This window comes from Pimephales promelas, chromosome 16 (genome assembly GCF_988280905.1).
Source record: "Pimephales promelas chromosome 16, fPimPro1.hap1.1, whole genome shotgun sequence".
NCBI lineage: Eukaryota > Metazoa > Chordata > Actinopteri > Cypriniformes > Leuciscidae > Pimephales > Pimephales promelas.
In genome coordinates, this window is record NC_142784.1 from 5,365,363 (window position 1) to 5,385,003 (window position 19,641).

Genomic DNA, 19,641 nt, shown 5'->3' on the forward strand with positions numbered 1-19,641 from the left:
CCACTTGCAAACCATCCCTGAGCTGTTGTTGAAGGACAGTGTCCCAAGATAACAAATCATAGCATCAAGGCGCTGTGGCTTAGTTGGTCAAAGCGCCTGTCTTGTAAACAGGAGGTCCTGGGTTCGAATCCCAGCGGTGCCTCTATCCAGCTGACTTTGCTCTTTGGGATTGTTCTTGGACAGAGAGCCTTGAGACCTTGAATCCAGTTTAAATTGTGCAGAGGCTAGAGCACCTGTCTTTTCTGCCCGCAGAGTGAAAAGCATTACAGTGTTGGAAATGCCCAGATGAAAAACCATCAAGTGGCCCAACCACATAATCATGTGGGCTCTGTGGCGCAATGGATAGCGCATTGGACTTCTAGATTGCAAAATGAGGACATTCAAAGGTTGTGGGTTCGAGTCGTACCTTTAGCCCTTTTGTCAACCCCATACTGTACAGTGTTGCCCTCAGTTAACAGAAAGCTTTTAAGGCCTCTTGTTCTCAACGTGTTCATTTCAAATAATGTCAATGCAGTTGAAAGGCTTCAAAATGTTGTCTGTTTTGTTTACTACTACATTTGCTTACCAAAACCTCTTGGCTCTTGCACACATGGACTGGCAGTCACCACAGAGTGGTGCCAGACTTCCTTTCTCTTCCCGCTGCTTAGATGGTCTTTGCAGCTGTTGTGAATGGAGCTCCATAAACATGTTTGTTGTGGGTTCTAGGAGTCCAGCTGAACATGGTTGGCCAATAATCACAGAGGCTGGCTGGCCACCCCATAGTTTATGCTGTCCAAGTCCTGGTCCAGGATTTGCATCTTTTTTGTGCACAGGCTGGCAGGCGCTGTGGCTTAGTTGGTTAAAGCGCCTGTCTAGTAAACAGGAGATCCTGGGTTCGAATCCCAGCGGTGCCTTTGACTGTGCCCTTCTGTTTCGCAAGCCCTTGAACCCTCGCAATTCTTTGCTTTTCTGAGAACTGACCACAAACTGTGAAACTGAGGCTTCCTTTGCAATTGTTTCCACTTGCAAACCATCCCTGAGCTGTTGTTGAAGGACAGTGTCCCAAGATAACAAATCATAGCATCAAGGCGCCGTGGCTTAGTTGGTCAAAGCGCCTGTCTTGTAAACAGGAGATCCTGGGTTCGAATCCCAGCGGTGCCTCTATCCAGCTGACTTTGCTCTTTGGGATTATTCTTGGACAGAGAGCCTTGAGACCTTGAATCCAGTTTAAATTTGTGCAGAGGCTAGAGCACCTGTCTTTTCTGCCCGCAGAGTGAAAAGCATTACAGTGTTGGAAATGCCCAGATGAAAAACCATCAAGTGGCCCAACCACATAATCATGTGGGCTCTGTGGCACAATGGATAGCGCATTGGACTTCTAGATTGCAAAATGAGGACATTCAAAGGTTGTGGGTTCGAGTCCCACCAGAGTCGTACCTTTAGCCCTTTTGTCAACCCCATACTGTACAGTGTTGCCCTCAGTTAACAGAAAGCTTTTGAGGCCTCTTGTTCTCAACGTGTTCATTTCAAATAATGTCAATGTAGTTGAAAGGCTTCAAAATGTTGTCTGTTTTGTTTACTACTACATTTGCTTACCAAAACCTCTTGGCTCTTGCACACAAGGACTGGCAGTCACCACAGAGTGGTGCCAGACTTCCTTTCTCTTCCCGCTGCTTAGATGGTCTTTGCAGCTCTTGTGAATGGAGCTCCATAAACATGTTTCATGTGGGTTCTAGGAGTCCAGCTGAACATGGTTGGCCAATAATCACAGAGGCTGGCTGGCCACCCCATAGTTTATGCTGTCCAAGTCCTGGTCCACGATTTGCATCTTTTTTGTGCACAGGCTGGCAGGCGCTGTGGCTTAGTTGGTTAAAGCGCCTGTCTAGTAAACAGGAGATCCTGGGTTCGAATCCCAGCGGTGCCTTTGACTGTGCCCTTCTGTTTCGCAAGGCCTTGAACCCTCGCAATTCTTTGCTTTTCTGAGAACTGACCACAAACGGTGAAACTGAGGCTTCCTTTGCAATTGCTTCCACTTGCAAACCATCCCTGAGCTGTTGTTGAAGGACAGTGTCCCAAGATAACAAATCATAGCATCAAGGCGCTGTGGCTTAGTTGGTCAAAGCGCCTGTCTTGTAAACAGGAGATCCTGGGTTCGAATCCCAGCGGTGCCTCTATCCAGCTGACTTTGCTCTTTGGGATTGTTCTTGGACAGAGAGCCTTGAGACCTTGAATCCAGTTTAAATTGTGCAGAGGCTAGAGCACCTGTCTTTTCTGCCCGCAGAGTGAAAAGCATTACAGTGTTGGAAATGCCCAGATGAAAAACCATCAAGTGGCCCAACCACATAATCATGTGGGCTCTGTGGCGCAATGGATAGCGCATTGGACTTCTAGATTGCAAAATGAGGACATTCAAAGGTTGTGGGTTCGAGTCGTACCTTTAGCCCTTTTGTCAACCCCATACTGTACAGTGTTGCCCTCAGTTAACAGAAAGCTTTTGAGGCCTCTTGTTCTCAACGTGTTCATTTCAAATAATGTCAATGTAGTTGAAAGGCTTCAAAATGTTGTCTGTTTTGTTTACTACTACATTTGCTTACCAAAACCTCTTGGCTCTTGCACACATGGACTGGCAGTCACCACAGAGTGGTGCCAGACTTCCTTTCTCTTCCCGCTGCTTAGATGGTCTTTGCAGCTGTTGTGAATGGAGCTCCATAAACATGTTTGTTGTGGGTTCTAGGAGTCCAGCTGAACATGGTTGGCCAATAATCACAGAGGCTGGCTGGCCACCCCATAGTTTATGCTGTCCAAGTCCTGGTCCACGATTTGCATCTTTTTTGTGCACAGGCTGGCAGGCGCTGTGGCTTAGTTGGTTAAAGCGCCTGTCTAGTAAACAGGAGATCCTGGGTTCGAATCCCAGCGGTGCCTTTGACTGTGCCCTTCTGTTTCGCAAGGCCTTGAACCCTCGCAATTCTTTGCGTTTCTGAGAACTGACCACAAACGGTGAAACTGAGGCTTCCTTTGCAATTGCTTCCACTTGCAAACCATCCCTGAGCTGTTGTTGAAGGACAGTGTCCCAAGATAACAAATCATAGCATCAAGGCGCTGTGGCTTAGTTGGTCAAAGCGCCTGTCTTGTAAACAGGAGATCCTGGGTTCGAATCCCAGCGGTGCCTCTATCCAGCTGACTTTGCTCTTTGGGATTGTTCTTGGACAGAGAGCCTTGAGACCTTGAATCCAGTTTAAATTGTGCAGAGGCTAGAGCACCTGTCTTTTCTGCCCGCAGAGTGAAAAGCATTACAGTGTTGGAAATGCCCAGATGAAAAACCATCAAGTGGCCCAACCACATAATCATGTGGGCTCTGTGGCGCAATGGATAGCGCATTGGACTTCTAGATTGCAAAATGAGGACATTCAAAGGTTGTGGGTTCGAGTCGTACCTTTAGCCCTTTTGTCAACCCCATACTGTACAGTGTTGCCCTCAGTTAACCCTCACAGCCCGACGGCATCGTCGACGACGCCACACGTCACCTCCGATAAATGTTTACATAACTCGATGACATATTTATCGATTTTCTTACTGTTTTTTCCAGCAGAAAGCTAACGAGCTAGCCATCACGGGGGTGTCTGTGGTGTCTTTCTAGCCTTTACAGAAGGTTTTCTATCCAGCCTGGAACTTGTGCTTCCTTTCAGAGGATTTCAGCAATAAATCCAATGATTTATGTCCAACTTTGATACTCTTGAAGTCCATAATTCATAAATAATCCGTCATTTTTGCCGCTAGCTCGATGCTAGCGGCCATTCTGGATATCACGTGATGTTTTCACGTGATGGTTTTTGACCAATTACAGGCTGATCCGTTGTAAACATTGGTGTGCGTCATTACGCATGAACCAAGCGCTGATTTAGTGTAGAGAGATAGAGAGACTCACGGAGACGCGCGATTCACAGAGAAACACAGCGAAATGGACGTAAATAAAGCGCTGGTCTATTTTGGTGCATTGCAGGATGATGGATTTTCAGGAGAACAGAGCTTTTTGACAGATGAGGAACTAGATTACCAGGATAGACCCAGCTGAAGTGCCATTTATTTATTTACTGTAAAAAAGTATTATAGTAGTATAAATGTTATAAAAGTATAAAAAGAACATAATAAATAAAAGAATAAATAAAATAGAAATGCAAAACCTGTGATGTGGCCCTCTGTGTGATTGCTGATAGGAACTGTTTTGAGGCTTGGCACCAGTGAATTTCATGAGGCCCCAAACGCCTGGACTTCTTTTGGAAAAATGTCAATAGTTTTTGTTCTGTACAAGTTATAATGTTTATTCCTGTGCTCCAGGACTCCAAAGACATGAACAAACTATTTTCCAGAGGAAAATTGCTTAGCTTTTATTTATTTGTGTGTGATTTCAGTAAATATTTGAGTGATTCCATTTCCGATTTATTTTTTCATTTGTCTTTATGGTCCCATAACTTATTTTACATTCAGGTGACATCAATGTAACACAAATATGCTGAAAGTTCAATTTGTCCTGAAAAAAAAGAGGTGTGTCAATTGTCTGTGCACCAAAGGGTTGATATTTTACAAGCTTTTTTAGTAAGTGACACCAGACGGAAATTTTTTTGTAAAAATACCCTTAGGTCTCAGAGGGTTAACAGAAAGCTTTTGAGGCCTCTTGTTCTCAACGTGTTCATTTCAAATAATGTCAATGTAGTTGAAAGGCTTCAAAATGTTGTCTGTTTTGTTTACTACTACATTTGCTTACCAAAACCTCTTGGCTCTTGCACACATGGACTGGCAGTCACCACAGAGTGGTGCCAGACTTCCTTTCTCTTCCCGCTGCTTAGATGGTCTTTGCAGCTGTTGTGAATGGAGCTCCATAAACATGTTTGTTGTGGGTTCTAGGAGTCCAGCTGAACATGGTTGGCCAATAATCACAGAGGCTGGCTGGCCACCCCATAGTTTATGCTGTCCAAGTCCTGGTCCACGATTTGCATCTTTTTTGTGCACAGGCTGGCAGGCGCTGTGGCTTAGTTGGTTAAAGCGCCTGTCTAGTAAACAGCAGATCCTGGGTTCGAATCCCAGCGGTGCCTTTGACTGTGCCCTTCTGTTTCGCAAGGCCTTGAACCCTCGCAATTCTTTGCTTTTCTGAGAACTGACCACAAACGGTGAAACTGAGGCTTCCTTTGCAATTGTTTCCACTTGCAAACCATCCCTGAGCTGTTGTTGAAGGACAGTGTCCCAAGATAACAAATCATAGCATCAAGGCGCTGTGGCTTAGTTGGTCAAAGCGCCTGTCTTGTAAACAGGAGATCCTGGGTTCGAATCCCAGCGGTGCCTCTATCCAGCTGACTTTGCTCTTTGGGATTGTTCTTGGACAGAGAGCCTTGAGACCTTGAATCCAGTTTAAATTGTGCAGAGGCTAGAGCACCTGTCTTTTCTGCCCGCAGAGTGAAAAGCATTACAGTGTTGGAAATGCCCAGATGAAAAACCATCAAGTGGCCCAACCACATAATCATGTGGGCTCTGTGGCGCAATGGATAGCGCATTGGACTTCTAGATTGCAAAATGAGGACATTCAAAGGTTGTGGGTTCGAGTCCCACCAGAGTCGTACCTTTAGCCCTTTTGTCAACCCCATACTGTACAGTGTTGCCCTCAGTTAACAGAAAGCTTTTGAGGCCTCTTGTTCTCAACGTGTTCATTTCAAATAATGTCAATGTAGTTGAAAGGCTTCAAAATGTTGTCTGTTTTGTTTACTACTACATTTGCTTACCAAAACCTCTTGGCTCTTGCACACAAGGACTGGCAGTCACCACAGAGTGGTGCCAGACTTCCTTTCTCTTCCCGCTGCTTAGATGGTCTTTGCAGCTGTTGTGAATGGAGCTCCATAAACATGTTTGTTGTGGGTTCTAGGAGTCCAGCTGAACATGGTTGGCCAATAATCACAGAGGCTGGCTGGCCACCCCATAGTTTATGCTGTCCAAGTCCTGGTCCACGATTTGCATCTTTTTTGTGCACAGGCTGGCAGGCGCTGTGGCTTAGTTGGTTAAAGCGCCTGTCTAGTAAACAGGAGATCCTGGGTTCGAATCCCAGCGGTGCCTTTGACTGTGCCCTTCTGTTTCGCAAGGCCTTGAACCCTCGCAATTCTTTGCGTTTCTGAGAACTGACCACAAACGGTGAAACTGAGGCTTCCTTTGCAATTGCTTCCACTTGCAAACCATCCCTGAGCTGTTGTTGAAGGACAGTGTCCCAAGATAACAAATCATAGCATCAAGGCGCTGTGGCTTAGTTGGTCAAAGCGCCTGTCTTGTAAACAGGAGATCCTGGGTTCGAATCCCAGCGGTGCCTCTATCCAGCTGACTTTGCTCTTTGGGATTGTTCTTGGACAGAGAGCCTTGAGACCTTGAATCCAGTTTAAATTGTGCAGAGGCTAGAGCACCTGTCTTTTCTGCCCGCAGAGTGAAAAGCATTACAGTGTTGGAAATGCCCAGATGAAAAACCATCAAGTGGCCCAACCACATAATCATGTGGGCTCTGTGGCGCAATGGATAGCGCATTGGACTTCTAGATTGCAAAATGAGGACATTCAAAGGTTGTGGGTTCGAGTCGTACCTTTAGCCCTTTTGTCAACCCCATACTGTACAGTGTTGCCCTCAGTTAACAGAAAGCTTTTGAGGCCTCTTGTTCTCAACGTGTTCATTTCAAATAATGTCAATGTAGTTGAAAGGCTTCAAAATGTTGTCTGTTTTGTTTACTACTACATTTGCTTACCAAAACCTCTTGGCTCTTGCACACATGGACTGGCAGTCACCACAGAGTGGTGCCAGACTTCCTTTCTCTTCCCGCTGCTTAGATGGTCTTTGCAGCTGTTGTGAATGGAGCTCCATAAACATGTTTGTTGTGGGTTCTAGGAGTCCAGCTGAACATGGTTGGCCAATAATCACAGAGGCTGGCTGGCCACCCCATAGTTTATGCTGTCCAAGTCCTGGTCCACGATTTGCATCTTTTTTGTGCACAGGCTGGCAGGCGCTGTGGCTTAGTTGGTTAAAGCGCCTGTCTAGTAAACAGCAGATCCTGGGTTCGAATCCCAGCGGTGCCTTTGACTGTGCCCTTCTGTTTCGCAAGGCCTTGAACCCTCGCAATTCTTTGCTTTTCTGAGAACTGACCACAAACGGTGAAACTGAGGCTTCCTTTGCAATTGTTTCCACTTGCAAACCATCCCTGAGCTGTTGTTGAAGGACAGTGTCCCAAGATAACAAATCATAGCATCAAGGCGCTGTGGCTTAGTTGGTCAAAGCGCCTGTCTTGTAAACAGGAGATCCTGGGTTCGAATCCCAGCGGTGCCTCTATCCAGCTGACTTTGCTCTTTGGGATTGTTCTTGGACAGAGAGCCTTGAGACCTTGAATCCAGTTTAAATTGTGCAGAGGCTAGAGCACCTGTCTTTTCTGCCCGCAGAGTGAAAAGCATTACAGTGTTGGAAATGCCCAGATGAAAAACCATCAAGTGGCCCAACCACATAATCATGTGGGCTCTGTGGCGCAATGGATAGCGCATTGGACTTCTAGATTGCAAAATGAGGACATTCAAAGGTTGTGGGTTCGAGTCCCACCAGAGTCGTACCTTTAGCCCTTTTGTCAACCCCATACTGTACAGTGTTGCCCTCAGTTAACAGAAAGCTTTTGAGGCCTCTTGTTCTCAACGTGTTCATTTCAAATAATGTCAATGTAGTTGAAAGGCTTCAAAATGTTGTCTGTTTTGTTTACTACTACATTTGCTTACCAAAACCTCTTGGCTCTTGCACACAAGGACTGGCAGTCACCACAGAGTGGTGCCAGACTTCCTTTCTCTTCCCGCTGCTTAGATGGTCTTTGCAGCTCTTGTGAATGGAGCTCCATAAACATGTTTCATGTGGGTTCTAGGAGTCCAGCTGAACATGGTTGGCCAATAATCACAGAGGCTGGCTGGCCACCCCATAGTTTATGCTGTCCAAGTCCTGGTCCACGATTTGCATCTTTTTTGTGCACAGGCTGGCAGGCGCTGTGGCTTAGTTGGTTAAAGCGCCTGTCTAGTAAACAGGAGATCCTGGGTTCGAATCCCAGCGGTGCCTTTGACTGTGCCCTTCTGTTTCGCAAGGCCTTGAACCCTCGCAATTCTTTGCGTTTCTGAGAACTGACCACAAACGGTGAAACTGAGGCTTCCTTTGCAATTGCTTCCACTTGCAAACCATCCCTGAGCTGTTGTTGAAGGACAGTGTCCCAAGATAACAAATCATAGCATCAAGGCGCTGTGGCTTAGTTGGTCAAAGCGCCTGTCTTGTAAACAGGAGATCCTGGGTTCGAATCCCAGCGGTGCCTCTATCCAGCTGACTTTGCTCTTTGGGATTGTTCTTGGACAGAGAGCCTTGAGACCTTGAATCCAGTTTAAATTGTGCAGAGGCTAGAGCACCTGTCTTTTCTGCCCGCAGAGTGAAAAGCATTACAGTGTTGGAAATGCCCAGATGAAAAACCATCAAGTGGCCCAACCACATAATCATGTGGGCTCTGTGGCGCAATGGATAGCGCATTGGACTTCTAGATTGCAAAATGAGGACATTCAAAGGTTGTGGGTTCGAGTCGTACCTTTAGCCCTTTTGTCAACCCCATACTGTACAGTGTTGCCCTCAGTTAACAGAAAGCTTTTGAGGCCTCTTGTTCTCAACGTGTTCATTTCAAATAATGTCAATGTAGTTGAAAGGCTTCAAAATGTTGTCTGTTTTGTTTACTACTACATTTGCTTACCAAAACCTCTTGGCTCTTGCACACATGGACTGGCAGTCACCACAGAGTGGTGCCAGACTTCCTTTCTCTTCCCGCTGCTTAGATGGTCTTTGCAGCTGTTGTGAATGGAGCTCCATAAACATGTTTGTTGTGGGTTCTAGGAGTCCAGCTGAACATGGTTGGCCAATAATCACAGAGGCTGGCTGGCCACCCCATAGTTTATGCTGTCCAAGTCCTGGTCCACGATTTGCATCTTTTTTGTGCACAGGCTGGCAGGCGCTGTGGCTTAGTTGGTTAAAGCGCCTGTCTAGTAAACAGGAGATCCTGGGTTCGAATCCCAGCGGTGCCTTTGACTGTGCCCTTCTGTTTCGCAAGGCCTTGAACCCTCGCAATTCTTTGCGTTTCTGAGAACTGACCACAAACGGTGAAACTGAGGCTTCCTTTGCAATTGCTTCCACTTGCAAACCATCCCTGAGCTGTTGTTGAAGGACAGTGTCCCAAGATAACAAATCATAGCATCAAGGCGCTGTGGCTTAGTTGGTCAAAGCGCCTGTCTTGTAAACAGGAGATCCTGGGTTCGAATCCCAGCGGTGCCTCTATCCAGCTGACTTTGCTCTTTGGGATTGTTCTTGGACAGAGAGGCTTGAGACCTTGAATCCAGTTTAAATTGTGCAGAGGCTAGAGCACCTGTCTTTTCTGCCCGCAGAGTGAAAAGCATTACAGTGTTGGAAATGCCCAGATGAAAAACCATCAAGTGGCCCAACCACATAATCATGTGGGCTCTGTGGCGCAATGGATAGCGCATTGGACTTCTAGATTGCAAAATGAGGACATTCAAAGGTTGTGGGTTCGAGTCGTACCTTTAGCCCTTTTGTCAACCCCATACTGTACAGTGTTGCCCTCAGTTAACAGAAAGCTTTTGAGGCCTCTTGTTCTCAACGTGTTCATTTCAAATAATGTCAATGTAGTTGAAAGGCTTCAAAATGTTGTCTGTTTTGTTTACTACTACATTTGCTTACCAAAACCTCTTGGCTCTTGCACACAAGGACTGGCAGTCACCACAGAGTGGTGCCAGACTTCCTTTCTCTTCCCGCTGCTTAGATGGTCTTTGCAGCTGTTATGAATGGAGCTCCATAAACATGTTTGTTGTGGGTTCTAGGAGTCCAGCTGAACATGGTTGGCCAATAATCACAGAGGCTGGCTGGCCACCCCATAGTTTATGCTGTCCAAGGCCTGGTCCACGATTTGCATCTTTTTTGTGCACCTGCTGGCAGGCGCTGTGGCTTAGTTGGTTAAAGCGCCTGTCTCGTAAACAGGAGATCCTGGGTTCGAATCCCAGCGGTGCCTTTGACTGTGCCCTTCTGTTTCGCAAGGCCTTGAACCCTCGCAATTCTTTGCTTTTCTGAGAACTGACCACAAACTGTGAAACTGAGGCTTCCTTTGCAATTGTTTCCACTTGCAAACCATCCCTGAGCTGTTGTTGAAGGACAGTGTCCCAAGATAACAAATCATAGCATCAAGGCGCTGTGGCTTAGTTGGTCAAAGCGCCTGTCTTGTAAACAGGAGATCCTGGGTTCGAATCCCAGCGGTGCCTCTATCCAGCTGACTTTGCTCTTTGGGATTGTTCTTGGACAGAGAGCCTTGAGACCTTGAATCCAGTTTAAATTGTGCAGAGGCTAGAGCACCTGTCTTTTCTGCCCGCAGAGTGAAAAGCATTACAGTGTTGGAAATGCCCAGATGAAAAACCATCAAGTGGCCCAACCACATAATCATGTGGGCTCTGTGGCGCAATGGATAGCGCATTGGACTTCTAGATTGCAAAATGAGGACATTCAAAGGTTGTGGGTTCGAGTCCCACCAGAGTCGTACCTTTAGCCCTTTTGTCAACCCCATACTGTACAGTGTTGCCCTCAGTTAACAGAAAGCTTTTGAGGCCTCTTGTTCTCAACGTGTTCATTTCAAATAATGTCAATGTAGTTGAAAGGCTTCAAAATGTTGTCTGTTTTGTTTACTACTACATTTGCTTACCAAAACCTCTTGGCTCTTGCACACAAGGACTGGCAGTCACCACAGAGTGGTGCCAGACTTCCTTTCTCTTCCCGCTGCTTAGATGGTCTTTGCAGCTCTTGTGAATGGAGCTCCATAAACATGTTTCATGTGGGTTCTAGGAGTCCAGCTGAACATGGTTGGCCAATAATCACAGAGGCTGGCTGGCCACCCCATAGTTTATGCTGTCCAAGTCCTGGTCCACGATTTGCATCTTTTTTGTGCACAGGCTGGCAGGCGCTGTGGCTTAGTTGGTTAAAGCGCCTGTCTAGTAAACAGGAGATCCTGGGTTCGAATCCCAGCGGTGCCTTTGACTGTGCCCTTCTGTTTCGCAAGGCCTTGAACCCTCGCAATTCTTTGCTTTTCTGAGAACTGACCACAAACGGTGAAACTGAGGCTTCCTTTGCAATTGCTTCCACTTGCAAACCATCCCTGAGCTGTTGTTGAAGGACAGTGTCCCAAGATAACAAATCACAGCATCAAGGCGCTGTGGCTTAGTTGGTCAAAGCGCCTGTCTTGTAAACAGGAGATCCTGGGTTCGAATCCCAGCGGTGCCTCTATCCAGCTGACTTTGCTCTTTGGGATTGTTCTTGGACAGAGAGCCTTGAGACCTTGAATCCAGTTTAAATTGTGCAGAGGCTAGAGCACCTGTCTTTTCTGCCCGCAGAGTGAAAAGCATTACAGTGTTGGAAATGCCCAGATGAAAAACCATCAAGTGGCCCAACCACATAATCATGTGGGCTCTGTGGCGCAATGGATAGCGCATTGGACTTCTAGATTGCAAAATGAGGACATTCAAAGGTTGTGGGTTCGAGTCGTACCTTTAGCCCTTTTGTCAACCCCATACTGTACAGTGTTGCCCTCAGTTAACAGAAAGCTTTTGAGGCCTCTTGTTCTCAACGTGTTCATTTCAAATAATGTCAATGTAGTTGAAAGGCTTCAAAATGTTGTCTGTTTTGTTTACTACTACATTTGCTTACCAAAACCTCTTGGCTCTTGCACACAAGGACTGGCAGTCACCACAGAGTGGTGCCAGACTTCCTTTCTCTTCCCGCTGCTTAGATGGTCTTTGCAGCTCTTGTGAATGGAGCTCCATAAACATGTTTCATGTGGGTTCTAGGAGTCCAGCTGAACATGGTTGGCCAATAATCACAGATGCTGGCTGGCCACCCCATAGTTTATGCTGTCCAAGTCCTGGTCCACGATTTGCATCTTTTTTGTGCACAGGCTGGCAGGTGCTGTGGCTTAGTTGGTTAAAGCGCCTGTCTAGTAAACAGGAGATCCTGGGTTCGAATCCCAGCGGTGCCTTTGACTGTGCCCTTCTATTTCGCAAGGCCTTGAACCCTCGCAATTCTTTGCTTTTCTGAGAACTGACCACAAACGGTGAAACTGAGGCTTCCTTTGCAATTGCTTCCACTTGCAAACCATCCCTGAGCTGTTGTTGAAGGACAGTGTCCCAAGATAACAAATCATAGCATAAAGGAGCTGTGGCTTAGTTGGTCAAAGCGCCTGTCTTGTAAACAGGAGATCCTGGGTTCGAATCCCAGCGGTGCCTCTATCCAGCTGACTTTGCTCTTTGGGATTGTTCTTGGACAGAGAGCCTTGAGACCTTGAATCCAGTTTAAATTGTGCAGAGGCTAGAGCACCTGTCTTTTCTGCCCGCAGAGTGAAAAGCATTACAGTGTTGGAAATGCCCAGATGAAAAACCATCAAGTGGCCCAACCACATAATCATGTGGGCTCTGTGGCGCAATGGATAGCGCATTGGACTTCTAGATTGCAAAATGAGGACATTCAAAGGTTGTGGGTTCGAGTCGTACCTTTAGCCCTTTTGTCAACCCCATACTGTACAGTGTTGCCCTCAGTTAACAGAAAGCTTTTAAGGCCTCTTGTTCTCAACGTGTTCATTTCAAATAATGTCAATGCAGTTGAAAGGCTTCAAAATGTTGTCTGTTTTGTTTACTACTACATTTGCTTACCAAAACCTCTTGGCTCTTGCACACATGGACTGGCAGTCACCACAGAGTGGTGCCAGACTTCCTTTCTCTTCCCGCTGCTTAGATGGTCTTTGCAGCTGTTGTGAATGGAGCTCCATAAACATGTTTGTTGTGGGTTCTAGGAGTCCAGCTGAACATGGTTGGCCAATAATCACAGAGGCTGGCTGGCCACCCCATAGTTTATGCTGTCCAAGTCCTGGTCCAGGATTTGCATCTTTTTTGTGCACAGGCTGGCAGGCGCTGTGGCTTAGTTGGTTAAAGCGCCTGTCTAGTAAACAGGAGATCCTGGGTTCGAATCCCAGCGGTGCCTTTGACTGTGCCCTTCTGTTTCGCAAGGCCTTGAACCCTCGCAATTCTTTGCTTTTCTGAGAACTGACCACAAACTGTGAAACTGAGGCTTCCTTTGCAATTGTTTCCACTTGCAAACCATCCCTGAGCTGTTGTTGAAGGACAGTGTCCCAAGATAACAAATCATAGCATCAAGGCGCCGTGGCTTAGTTGGTCAAAGCGCCTGTCTTGTAAACAGGAGATCCTGGGTTCGAATCCCAGCGGTGCCTCTATCCAGCTGACTTTGCTCTTTGGGATTATTCTTGGACAGAGAGCCTTGAGACCTTGAATCCAGTTTAAATTTGTGCAGTGGCTAGAGCACCTGTCTTTTCTGCCCGCAGAGTGAAAAGCATTACAGTGTTGGAAATGCCCAGATGAAAAACCATCAAGTGGCCCAACCACATAATCATGTGGGCTCTGTGGCGCAATGGATAGTGCATTGGACTTCTAGATTGCAAAATGAGGACATTCAAAGGTTGTGGGTTTGAGTCCCACCAGAGTCGTACCTTTAGCCCTTTTGTCAACCCCATACTGTACAGTGTTGCCCTCAGTTAACAGAAAGCTTTTGAGGCCTCTTGTTCTCAACGTGTTCATTTCAAATAATGTCAATGTAGTTGAAAGGCTTCAAAATGTTGTCTGTTTTGTTTACTACTACATTTGCTTACCAAAAAACCTCTTGGCTCTTGCACACAAGGACTGGCAGTCACCACAGAGTGGTGCCAGACTTCCTTTCTCTTCCCGCTGCTTAGATGGTCTTTGCAGCTCTTGTGAATGGAGCTCCATAAACATGTTTGATGTGGGTTCTAGGAGTCCAGCTGAACATGGTTGGCCAATAATCACAGAGGCTGGCTGGCCACCCCCCACGCAGTTGTCAACAAACTAGTTTATGCTGTCCAAGGCCTGGTCCACGATTTTCATCTTTTTTTGTGCACAGGCTGGCAGGCGCTGTGGCTTAGTTGGTTAAAGCGCCTGTCTAGTAAACAGGAGATCCTGGGTTCGAATCCCAGCGGTGCCTTTGACTGGTTCACTTGCAAACCATCCCTGAGCTGTTGTTGAAGGACAGTGTCCCAAGATAACAAATCATAGCATCAAGGCGCTGTGGCTTAGTTGGTCAAAGCGCCTGTCTTGTAAACAGGAGATCCTGGGTTCGAATCCCAGCGGTGCCTCTATCCAGCTGACTTTGCTCTTTGGGATTGTTCTTGGACAGAGAGCCTTGAGACCTTGAATCCAGTTTAAATTGTGCAGAGGCTAGAGCACCTGTCTTTTCTGCCCGCAGAGTGAAAAGCATTACAGTGTTGGAAATGCCCAGATGAAAAACCATCAAGTGGCCCAACCACATAATCATGTGGGCTCTGTGGCACAATGGATAGCGCATTGGACTTCTAGATTGCAAAATGAGGACATTCAAAGGTTGTGGGTTCGAGTCCCACCAGAGTCGAACCTTTAGCCCTTTTGTCAACCCCATACTGTACAGTGTTGCCCTCAGTTAACAGAAAGCTTTTGAGGCCTCTTGTTCTCAACGTGTTCATTTCAAATAATGTCAATGTAGTTGAAAGGCTTCAAAATGTTGTCTGTTTTGTTTACTACTACATTTGCTTACCAAAGCCTCTTGGCTCTTGCACACAAGGACTGGCAGTCACCACAGAGTGGTGCCAGACTTCCTTTCTCTTCCCGCTGCTTAGATGGTCTTTGCAGCTCTTGTGAATGGAGCTCCATAAACATGTTTCATGTGGGTTCTAGGAGTCCAGCTGAACATGGTTGGCCAATAATCACAGAGGCTGGCTGGCCACCCCATAGTTTATGCTGTCCAAGTCCTGGTCCACGATTTGCATCTTTTTTGTGCACAGGCTGGCAGGCGCTGTGGCTTAGTTGGTTAAAGCGCCTGTCTAGTAAACAGGAGATCCTGGGTTCGAATCCCAGCGGTGCCTTTGACTGTGCCCTTCTGTTTCGCAAGGCCTTGAACCCTCGCAATTCTTTGCTTTTCTGAGAACTGACCACAAACGGTGAAACTGAGGCTTCCTTTGCAATTGCTTCCACTTGCAAACCATCCCTGAGCTGTTGTTGAAGGACAGTGTCCCAAGATAACAAATCATAGCATCAAGGCGTTGTGGCTTAGTTGGTCAAAGCGCCTGTCTTGTAAACAGGAGATCCTGGGTTCGAATCCCAGCGGTGCCTCTATCCAGCTGACTTTGCTCTTTGGGATTGTTCTTGGACAGAGAGCCTTGAGACCTTGAATCCAGTTTAAATTGTGCAGAGGCTAGAGCACCTGTCTTTTCTGCCCGCAGAGTGAAAAGCATTACAGTGTTGGAAATGCCCAGATGAAAAACCATCAAGTGGCCCAACCACATAATCATGTGGGCTCTGTGGCGCAATGGATAGCGCATTGGACTTCTAGATTGCAAAATGAGGACATTCAAAGGTTGTGGGTTCGAGTCGTACCTTTAGCCCTTTTGTCAACCCCATACTGTACAGTGTTGCCCTCAGTTAACAGAAAGCTTTTGAGGCCTCTTGTTCTCAACGTGTTCATTTCAAATAATGTCAATGTAGTTGAAAGGCTTCAAAATGTTGTCTGTTTTGTTTACTACTACATTTGCTTACCAAAACCTCTTGGCTCTTGCACACATGGACTGGCAGTCACCACAGAGTGGTGCCAGACTTCCTTTCTCTTCCCGCTGCTTAGATGGTCTTTGCAGCTGTTGTGAATGGAGCTCCATAAACATGTTTGTTGTGGGTTCTAGGAGTCCAGCTGAACATGGTTGGCCAATAATCACAGAGGCTGGCTGGCCACCCCATAGTTTATGCTGTCCAAGTCCTGGTCCACGATTTGCATCTTTTTTGTGCACAGGCTGGCAGGCGCTGTGGCTTAGTTGGTTAAAGCGCCTGTCTAGTAAACAGGAGATCCTGGGTTCGAATCCCAGCGGTGCCTTTGACTGTGCCCTTCTGTTTCGCAAGGCCTTGAACCCTCGCAATTCTTTGCGTTTCTGAGAACTGACCACAAACGGTGAAACTGAGGCTTCCTTTGCAATTGCTTCCACTTGCAAACCATCCCTGAGCTGTTGTTGAAGGACAGTGTCCCAAGATAACAAATCATAGCATCAAGGCGCTGTGGCTTAGTTGGTCAAAGCGCCTGTCTTGTAAACAGGAGATTCTGGGTTCGAATCCCAGCGGTGCCTCTATCCAGCTGACTTTGCTCTTTGGGATTGTTCTTGGACAGAGAGCCTTGAGACCTTGAATCCAGTTTAAATTGTGCAGAGGCTAGAGCACCTGTCTTTTCTGCCCGCAGAGTGAAAAGCATTACAGTGTTGGAAATGCCCAGATGAAAAACCATCAAGTGGCCCAACCACATAATCATGTGGGCTCTGTGGCGCAATGGATAGCGCATTGGACTTCTAGATTGCAAAATGAGGACATTCAAAGGTTGTGGGTTCGAGTCGTACCTTTAGCCCTTTTGTCAACCCCATACTGTACAGTGTTGCCCTCAGTTAACAGAAAGCTTTTGAGGCCTCTTGTTCTCAACGTGTTCATTTCAAATAATGTCAATGTAGTTGAAAGGCTTCAAAATGTTGTCTGTTTTGTTTACTACTACATTTGCTTACCAAAACCTCTTGGCTCTTGCACACATGGACTGGCAGTCACCACAGAGTGGTGCCAGACTTCCTTTCTCTTCCCGCTGCTTAGATGGTCTTTGCAGCTGTTGTGAATGGAGCTCCATAAACATGTTTGTTGTGGGTTCTAGGAGTCCAGCTGAACATGGTTGGCCAATAATCACAGAGGCTGGCTGGCCACCCCATAGTTTATGCTGTCCAAGTCCTGGTCCACGATTTGCATCTTTTTTGTGCACAGGCTGGCAGGCGCTGTGGCTTAGTTGGTTAAAGCGCCTGTCTAGTAAACAGGAGATCCTGGGTTCGAATCCCAGCGGTGCCTTTGACTGTGCCCTTCTGTTTCGCAAGGCCTTGAACCCTCGCAATTCTTTGCGTTTCTGAGAACTGACCACAAACGGTGAAACTGAGGCTTCCTTTGCAATTGCTTCCACTTGCAAACCATCCCTGAGCTGTTGTTGAAGGACAGTGTCCCAAGATAACAAATCATAGCATCAAGGCGCTGTGGCTTAGTTGGTCAAAGCGCCTGTCTTGTAAACAGGAGATCCTGGGTTCGAATCCCAGCGGTGCCTCTATCCAGCTGACTTTGCTCTTTGGGATTGTTCTTGGACAGAGAGCCTTGAGACCTTGAATCCAGTTTAAATTGTGCAGAGGCTAGAGCACCTGTCTTTTCTGCCCGCAGAGTGAAAAGCATTACAGTGTTGGAAATGCCCAGATGAAAAACCATCAAGTGGCCCAACCACATAATCATGTGGGCTCTGTGGCGCAATGGATAGCGCATTGGACTTCTAGATTGCAAAATGAGGACATTCAAAGGTTGTGGGTTCGAGTCGTACCTTTAGCCCTTTTGTCAACCCCATACTGTACAGTGTTGCCCTCAGTTAACAGAAAGCTTTTGAGGCCTCTTGTTCTCAACGTGTTCATTTCAAATAATGTCAATGTAGTTGAAAGGCTTCAAAATGTTGTCTGTTTTGTTTACTACTACATTTGCTTACCAAAACCTCTTGGCTCTTGCACACAAGGACTGGCAGTCACCACAGAGTGGTGCCAGACTTCCTTTCTCTTCCCGCTGCTTAGATGGTCTTTGCAGCTGTTGTGAATGGAGCTCCATAAACATGTTTGTTGTGGTTTCTAGGAGTCCAGCTGAACATGGTTGGCCAATAATCACAGAGGCTGGCTGGCCACCCCATAGTTTATGCTGTCCAAGGCCTGGTCCACGATTTGCATCTTTTTTGTGCACATGCTGGCAGGCGCTGTGGCTTAGTTGGTTAAAGCGCCTGTCTCGTAAACAGGAGATCCTGGGTTCGAATCCCAGCGGTGCCTTTGACTGTGCCCTTCTGTTTCGCAAGGCCTTGAACCCTCGCAATTCTTTGCTTTTCTGAGAACTGACCACAAACTGTGAAACTGAGGCTTCCTTTGCAATTGTTTCCACTTGCAAACCATCCCTGAGCTGTTGTTGAAGGACAGTGTCCCAAGATAACAAATCATAGCATCAAGGCGCTGTGGCTTAGTTGGTCAAAGCGCCTGTCTTGTAAACAGGAGATCCTGGGTTCGAATCCCAGCGGTGCCTCTATCCAGCTGACTTTGCTCTTTGGGATTGTTCTTGGACAGAGAGCCTTGAGACCTTGAATCCAGTTTAAATTGTGCAGAGGCTAGAGCACCTGTCTTTTCTGCCCGCAGAGTGAAAAGCATTACAGTGTTGGAAATGCCCAGATGAAAAACCATCAAGTGGCCCAACCACGTAATCATGTGGGCTCTGTGGCGCAATGGATAGCGCATTGGACTTCTAGATTGCAAAATGAGGACATTCAAAGGTTGTGGGTTCGAGTCCCACCAGAGTCGTACCTTTAGCCCTTTTGTCAACCCCATACTGTACAGTGTTGCCCTCAGTTAACAGAAAGCTTTTGAGGCCTCTTGTTCTCAACGTGTTCATTTCAAATAATGTCAATGTAGTTGAAAGGCTTCAAAATGTTGTCTGTTTTGTTTACTACTACATTTGCTTACCAAAACCTCTTGGCTCTTGCACACAAGGACTGGCAGTCACCACAGAGTGGTGCCAGACTTCCTTTCTCTTCCCGCTGCTTAGATGGTCTTTGCAGCTCTTGTGAATGGAGCTCCATAAACATGTTTCATGTGGGTTCTAGGAGTCCAGCTGAACATGGTTGGCCAATAATCACAGAGGCTGGCTGGCCACCCCATAGTTTATGCTGTCCAAGTCCTTGTCCACGATTTGCATCTTTTTTGTGCACAGGCTGGCAGGCGCTGTGGCTTAGTTGGTTAAAGCGCCTGTCTAGTAAACAGGAGATCCTGGGTTCGAATCCCAGCGGTGCCTTTGACTGTGCCCTTCTGTTTCGCAAGGCCTTGAACCCTCGCAATTCTTTGCTTTTCTGAGAACTGACCACAAACGGTGAAACTGAGGCTTCCTTTGCAATTGCTTCCACTTGCAAACCATCCCTGAGCTGTTGTTGAAGGACAGTGTCCCAAGATAACAAATCACAGCATCAAGGCGCTGTGGCTTAGTTGGTCAAAGCGCCTGTCTTGTAAACAGGAGATCCTGGGTTCAAATCCCAGCGGTGCCTCTATCCAGCTGACTTTGCTCTTTGGGATTGTTCTTGGACAGAGAGCCTTGAGACCTTGAATCCAGTTTAAATTGTGCAGAGGCTAGAGCACCTGTCTTTTCTGCCCGCAGAGTGAAAAGCATTACAGTGTTGGAAATGCCCAGATGAAAAACCATCAAGTGGCCCAACCACATAATCATGTGGGCTCTGTGGCGCAATGGATAGCGCATTGGACTTCTAGATTGCAAAATGAGGACATTCAAAGGTTGTGGGTTCGAGTCGTACCTTTAGCCCTTTTGTCAACCCCATACTGTACAGTGTTGCCCTCAGTTAACAGAAAGCTTTTGAGGCCTCTTGTTCTCAACGTGTTCATTTCAAATA

General features: G+C 46.8%; 44 non-coding genes across 44 annotated transcripts; all 44 read left to right on the forward strand.

The window, feature by feature from the left end:
• Positions 1 to 68: 68 nt before the first annotated feature.
• Positions 69 to 142, forward strand: trnat-ugu (transfer RNA threonine (anticodon UGU)). Its single transcript has one exon. It is a non-coding gene; the product is annotated as a tRNA-Thr (tRNA).
• Positions 143 to 819: 677 nt separating this feature from the next.
• Positions 820 to 893, forward strand: trnat-agu (transfer RNA threonine (anticodon AGU)). Its single transcript has one exon. It is a non-coding gene; the product is annotated as a tRNA-Thr (tRNA).
• Positions 894 to 1,066: 173 nt separating this feature from the next.
• trnat-ugu (transfer RNA threonine (anticodon UGU)) lies at positions 1,067 to 1,140 on the forward strand. The gene has a single exon. It is a non-coding gene; the product is annotated as a tRNA-Thr (tRNA).
• A 183-nt stretch (positions 1,141 to 1,323) lies between these two features.
• trnar-ucu (transfer RNA arginine (anticodon UCU)) lies at positions 1,324 to 1,413 on the forward strand. The gene is given in 2 exon segments: positions 1,324 to 1,360; positions 1,378 to 1,413. It is a non-coding gene; the product is annotated as a tRNA-Arg (tRNA).
• A 416-nt stretch (positions 1,414 to 1,829) lies between these two features.
• Positions 1,830 to 1,903, forward strand: trnat-agu (transfer RNA threonine (anticodon AGU)). Its single transcript has one exon. It is a non-coding gene; the product is annotated as a tRNA-Thr (tRNA).
• Positions 1,904 to 2,076: 173 nt separating this feature from the next.
• trnat-ugu (transfer RNA threonine (anticodon UGU)) lies at positions 2,077 to 2,150 on the forward strand. Its single transcript has one exon. It is a non-coding gene; the product is annotated as a tRNA-Thr (tRNA).
• Positions 2,151 to 2,827: 677 nt separating this feature from the next.
• trnat-agu (transfer RNA threonine (anticodon AGU)) lies at positions 2,828 to 2,901 on the forward strand. Its single transcript has one exon. It is a non-coding gene; the product is annotated as a tRNA-Thr (tRNA).
• Positions 2,902 to 3,074: 173 nt separating this feature from the next.
• Positions 3,075 to 3,148, forward strand: trnat-ugu (transfer RNA threonine (anticodon UGU)). The gene has a single exon. It is a non-coding gene; the product is annotated as a tRNA-Thr (tRNA).
• Positions 3,149 to 4,995: 1,847 nt separating this feature from the next.
• trnat-agu (transfer RNA threonine (anticodon AGU)) lies at positions 4,996 to 5,069 on the forward strand. The gene has a single exon. It is a non-coding gene; the product is annotated as a tRNA-Thr (tRNA).
• A 173-nt stretch (positions 5,070 to 5,242) lies between these two features.
• On the forward strand, positions 5,243 to 5,316 carry trnat-ugu (transfer RNA threonine (anticodon UGU)). The gene has a single exon. It is a non-coding gene; the product is annotated as a tRNA-Thr (tRNA).
• Positions 5,317 to 5,498: 182 nt separating this feature from the next.
• Positions 5,499 to 5,588, forward strand: trnar-ucu (transfer RNA arginine (anticodon UCU)). Its single transcript is given in 2 exon segments — positions 5,499 to 5,535; positions 5,553 to 5,588. It is a non-coding gene; the product is annotated as a tRNA-Arg (tRNA).
• A 416-nt stretch (positions 5,589 to 6,004) lies between these two features.
• trnat-agu (transfer RNA threonine (anticodon AGU)) lies at positions 6,005 to 6,078 on the forward strand. Its single transcript has one exon. It is a non-coding gene; the product is annotated as a tRNA-Thr (tRNA).
• A 173-nt stretch (positions 6,079 to 6,251) lies between these two features.
• trnat-ugu (transfer RNA threonine (anticodon UGU)) lies at positions 6,252 to 6,325 on the forward strand. The gene has a single exon. It is a non-coding gene; the product is annotated as a tRNA-Thr (tRNA).
• Positions 6,326 to 7,002: 677 nt separating this feature from the next.
• Positions 7,003 to 7,076, forward strand: trnat-agu (transfer RNA threonine (anticodon AGU)). The gene has a single exon. It is a non-coding gene; the product is annotated as a tRNA-Thr (tRNA).
• Positions 7,077 to 7,249: 173 nt separating this feature from the next.
• trnat-ugu (transfer RNA threonine (anticodon UGU)) lies at positions 7,250 to 7,323 on the forward strand. The gene has a single exon. It is a non-coding gene; the product is annotated as a tRNA-Thr (tRNA).
• Positions 7,324 to 7,505: 182 nt separating this feature from the next.
• Positions 7,506 to 7,595, forward strand: trnar-ucu (transfer RNA arginine (anticodon UCU)). Its single transcript is given in 2 exon segments — positions 7,506 to 7,542; positions 7,560 to 7,595. It is a non-coding gene; the product is annotated as a tRNA-Arg (tRNA).
• A 416-nt stretch (positions 7,596 to 8,011) lies between these two features.
• trnat-agu (transfer RNA threonine (anticodon AGU)) lies at positions 8,012 to 8,085 on the forward strand. Its single transcript has one exon. It is a non-coding gene; the product is annotated as a tRNA-Thr (tRNA).
• Positions 8,086 to 8,258: 173 nt separating this feature from the next.
• Positions 8,259 to 8,332, forward strand: trnat-ugu (transfer RNA threonine (anticodon UGU)). Its single transcript has one exon. It is a non-coding gene; the product is annotated as a tRNA-Thr (tRNA).
• A 677-nt stretch (positions 8,333 to 9,009) lies between these two features.
• Positions 9,010 to 9,083, forward strand: trnat-agu (transfer RNA threonine (anticodon AGU)). Its single transcript has one exon. It is a non-coding gene; the product is annotated as a tRNA-Thr (tRNA).
• Positions 9,084 to 9,256: 173 nt separating this feature from the next.
• trnat-ugu (transfer RNA threonine (anticodon UGU)) lies at positions 9,257 to 9,330 on the forward strand. The gene has a single exon. It is a non-coding gene; the product is annotated as a tRNA-Thr (tRNA).
• A 677-nt stretch (positions 9,331 to 10,007) lies between these two features.
• trnat-cgu (transfer RNA threonine (anticodon CGU)) lies at positions 10,008 to 10,081 on the forward strand. Its single transcript has one exon. It is a non-coding gene; the product is annotated as a tRNA-Thr (tRNA).
• A 173-nt stretch (positions 10,082 to 10,254) lies between these two features.
• Positions 10,255 to 10,328, forward strand: trnat-ugu (transfer RNA threonine (anticodon UGU)). The gene has a single exon. It is a non-coding gene; the product is annotated as a tRNA-Thr (tRNA).
• Positions 10,329 to 10,510: 182 nt separating this feature from the next.
• trnar-ucu (transfer RNA arginine (anticodon UCU)) lies at positions 10,511 to 10,600 on the forward strand. Its single transcript is given in 2 exon segments — positions 10,511 to 10,547; positions 10,565 to 10,600. It is a non-coding gene; the product is annotated as a tRNA-Arg (tRNA).
• Positions 10,601 to 11,016: 416 nt separating this feature from the next.
• On the forward strand, positions 11,017 to 11,090 carry trnat-agu (transfer RNA threonine (anticodon AGU)). Its single transcript has one exon. It is a non-coding gene; the product is annotated as a tRNA-Thr (tRNA).
• A 173-nt stretch (positions 11,091 to 11,263) lies between these two features.
• On the forward strand, positions 11,264 to 11,337 carry trnat-ugu (transfer RNA threonine (anticodon UGU)). The gene has a single exon. It is a non-coding gene; the product is annotated as a tRNA-Thr (tRNA).
• Positions 11,338 to 12,014: 677 nt separating this feature from the next.
• Positions 12,015 to 12,088, forward strand: trnat-agu (transfer RNA threonine (anticodon AGU)). The gene has a single exon. It is a non-coding gene; the product is annotated as a tRNA-Thr (tRNA).
• A 173-nt stretch (positions 12,089 to 12,261) lies between these two features.
• Positions 12,262 to 12,335, forward strand: trnat-ugu (transfer RNA threonine (anticodon UGU)). Its single transcript has one exon. It is a non-coding gene; the product is annotated as a tRNA-Thr (tRNA).
• A 677-nt stretch (positions 12,336 to 13,012) lies between these two features.
• On the forward strand, positions 13,013 to 13,086 carry trnat-agu (transfer RNA threonine (anticodon AGU)). The gene has a single exon. It is a non-coding gene; the product is annotated as a tRNA-Thr (tRNA).
• A 173-nt stretch (positions 13,087 to 13,259) lies between these two features.
• On the forward strand, positions 13,260 to 13,333 carry trnat-ugu (transfer RNA threonine (anticodon UGU)). The gene has a single exon. It is a non-coding gene; the product is annotated as a tRNA-Thr (tRNA).
• Positions 13,334 to 13,516: 183 nt separating this feature from the next.
• On the forward strand, positions 13,517 to 13,606 carry trnar-ucu (transfer RNA arginine (anticodon UCU)). The gene is given in 2 exon segments: positions 13,517 to 13,553; positions 13,571 to 13,606. It is a non-coding gene; the product is annotated as a tRNA-Arg (tRNA).
• A 438-nt stretch (positions 13,607 to 14,044) lies between these two features.
• Positions 14,045 to 14,118, forward strand: trnat-agu (transfer RNA threonine (anticodon AGU)). Its single transcript has one exon. It is a non-coding gene; the product is annotated as a tRNA-Thr (tRNA).
• Positions 14,119 to 14,195: 77 nt separating this feature from the next.
• On the forward strand, positions 14,196 to 14,269 carry trnat-ugu (transfer RNA threonine (anticodon UGU)). Its single transcript has one exon. It is a non-coding gene; the product is annotated as a tRNA-Thr (tRNA).
• A 182-nt stretch (positions 14,270 to 14,451) lies between these two features.
• On the forward strand, positions 14,452 to 14,541 carry trnar-ucu (transfer RNA arginine (anticodon UCU)). The gene is given in 2 exon segments: positions 14,452 to 14,488; positions 14,506 to 14,541. It is a non-coding gene; the product is annotated as a tRNA-Arg (tRNA).
• Positions 14,542 to 14,957: 416 nt separating this feature from the next.
• trnat-agu (transfer RNA threonine (anticodon AGU)) lies at positions 14,958 to 15,031 on the forward strand. The gene has a single exon. It is a non-coding gene; the product is annotated as a tRNA-Thr (tRNA).
• Positions 15,032 to 15,204: 173 nt separating this feature from the next.
• Positions 15,205 to 15,278, forward strand: trnat-ugu (transfer RNA threonine (anticodon UGU)). Its single transcript has one exon. It is a non-coding gene; the product is annotated as a tRNA-Thr (tRNA).
• Positions 15,279 to 15,955: 677 nt separating this feature from the next.
• trnat-agu (transfer RNA threonine (anticodon AGU)) lies at positions 15,956 to 16,029 on the forward strand. Its single transcript has one exon. It is a non-coding gene; the product is annotated as a tRNA-Thr (tRNA).
• Positions 16,030 to 16,202: 173 nt separating this feature from the next.
• On the forward strand, positions 16,203 to 16,276 carry trnat-ugu (transfer RNA threonine (anticodon UGU)). Its single transcript has one exon. It is a non-coding gene; the product is annotated as a tRNA-Thr (tRNA).
• Positions 16,277 to 16,953: 677 nt separating this feature from the next.
• Positions 16,954 to 17,027, forward strand: trnat-agu (transfer RNA threonine (anticodon AGU)). Its single transcript has one exon. It is a non-coding gene; the product is annotated as a tRNA-Thr (tRNA).
• Positions 17,028 to 17,200: 173 nt separating this feature from the next.
• On the forward strand, positions 17,201 to 17,274 carry trnat-ugu (transfer RNA threonine (anticodon UGU)). The gene has a single exon. It is a non-coding gene; the product is annotated as a tRNA-Thr (tRNA).
• A 677-nt stretch (positions 17,275 to 17,951) lies between these two features.
• Positions 17,952 to 18,025, forward strand: trnat-cgu (transfer RNA threonine (anticodon CGU)). The gene has a single exon. It is a non-coding gene; the product is annotated as a tRNA-Thr (tRNA).
• Positions 18,026 to 18,198: 173 nt separating this feature from the next.
• On the forward strand, positions 18,199 to 18,272 carry trnat-ugu (transfer RNA threonine (anticodon UGU)). The gene has a single exon. It is a non-coding gene; the product is annotated as a tRNA-Thr (tRNA).
• Positions 18,273 to 18,454: 182 nt separating this feature from the next.
• On the forward strand, positions 18,455 to 18,544 carry trnar-ucu (transfer RNA arginine (anticodon UCU)). Its single transcript is given in 2 exon segments — positions 18,455 to 18,491; positions 18,509 to 18,544. It is a non-coding gene; the product is annotated as a tRNA-Arg (tRNA).
• Positions 18,545 to 18,960: 416 nt separating this feature from the next.
• On the forward strand, positions 18,961 to 19,034 carry trnat-agu (transfer RNA threonine (anticodon AGU)). The gene has a single exon. It is a non-coding gene; the product is annotated as a tRNA-Thr (tRNA).
• A 173-nt stretch (positions 19,035 to 19,207) lies between these two features.
• On the forward strand, positions 19,208 to 19,281 carry trnat-ugu (transfer RNA threonine (anticodon UGU)). Its single transcript has one exon. It is a non-coding gene; the product is annotated as a tRNA-Thr (tRNA).
• Positions 19,282 to 19,641: the final 360 nt, after the last annotated feature.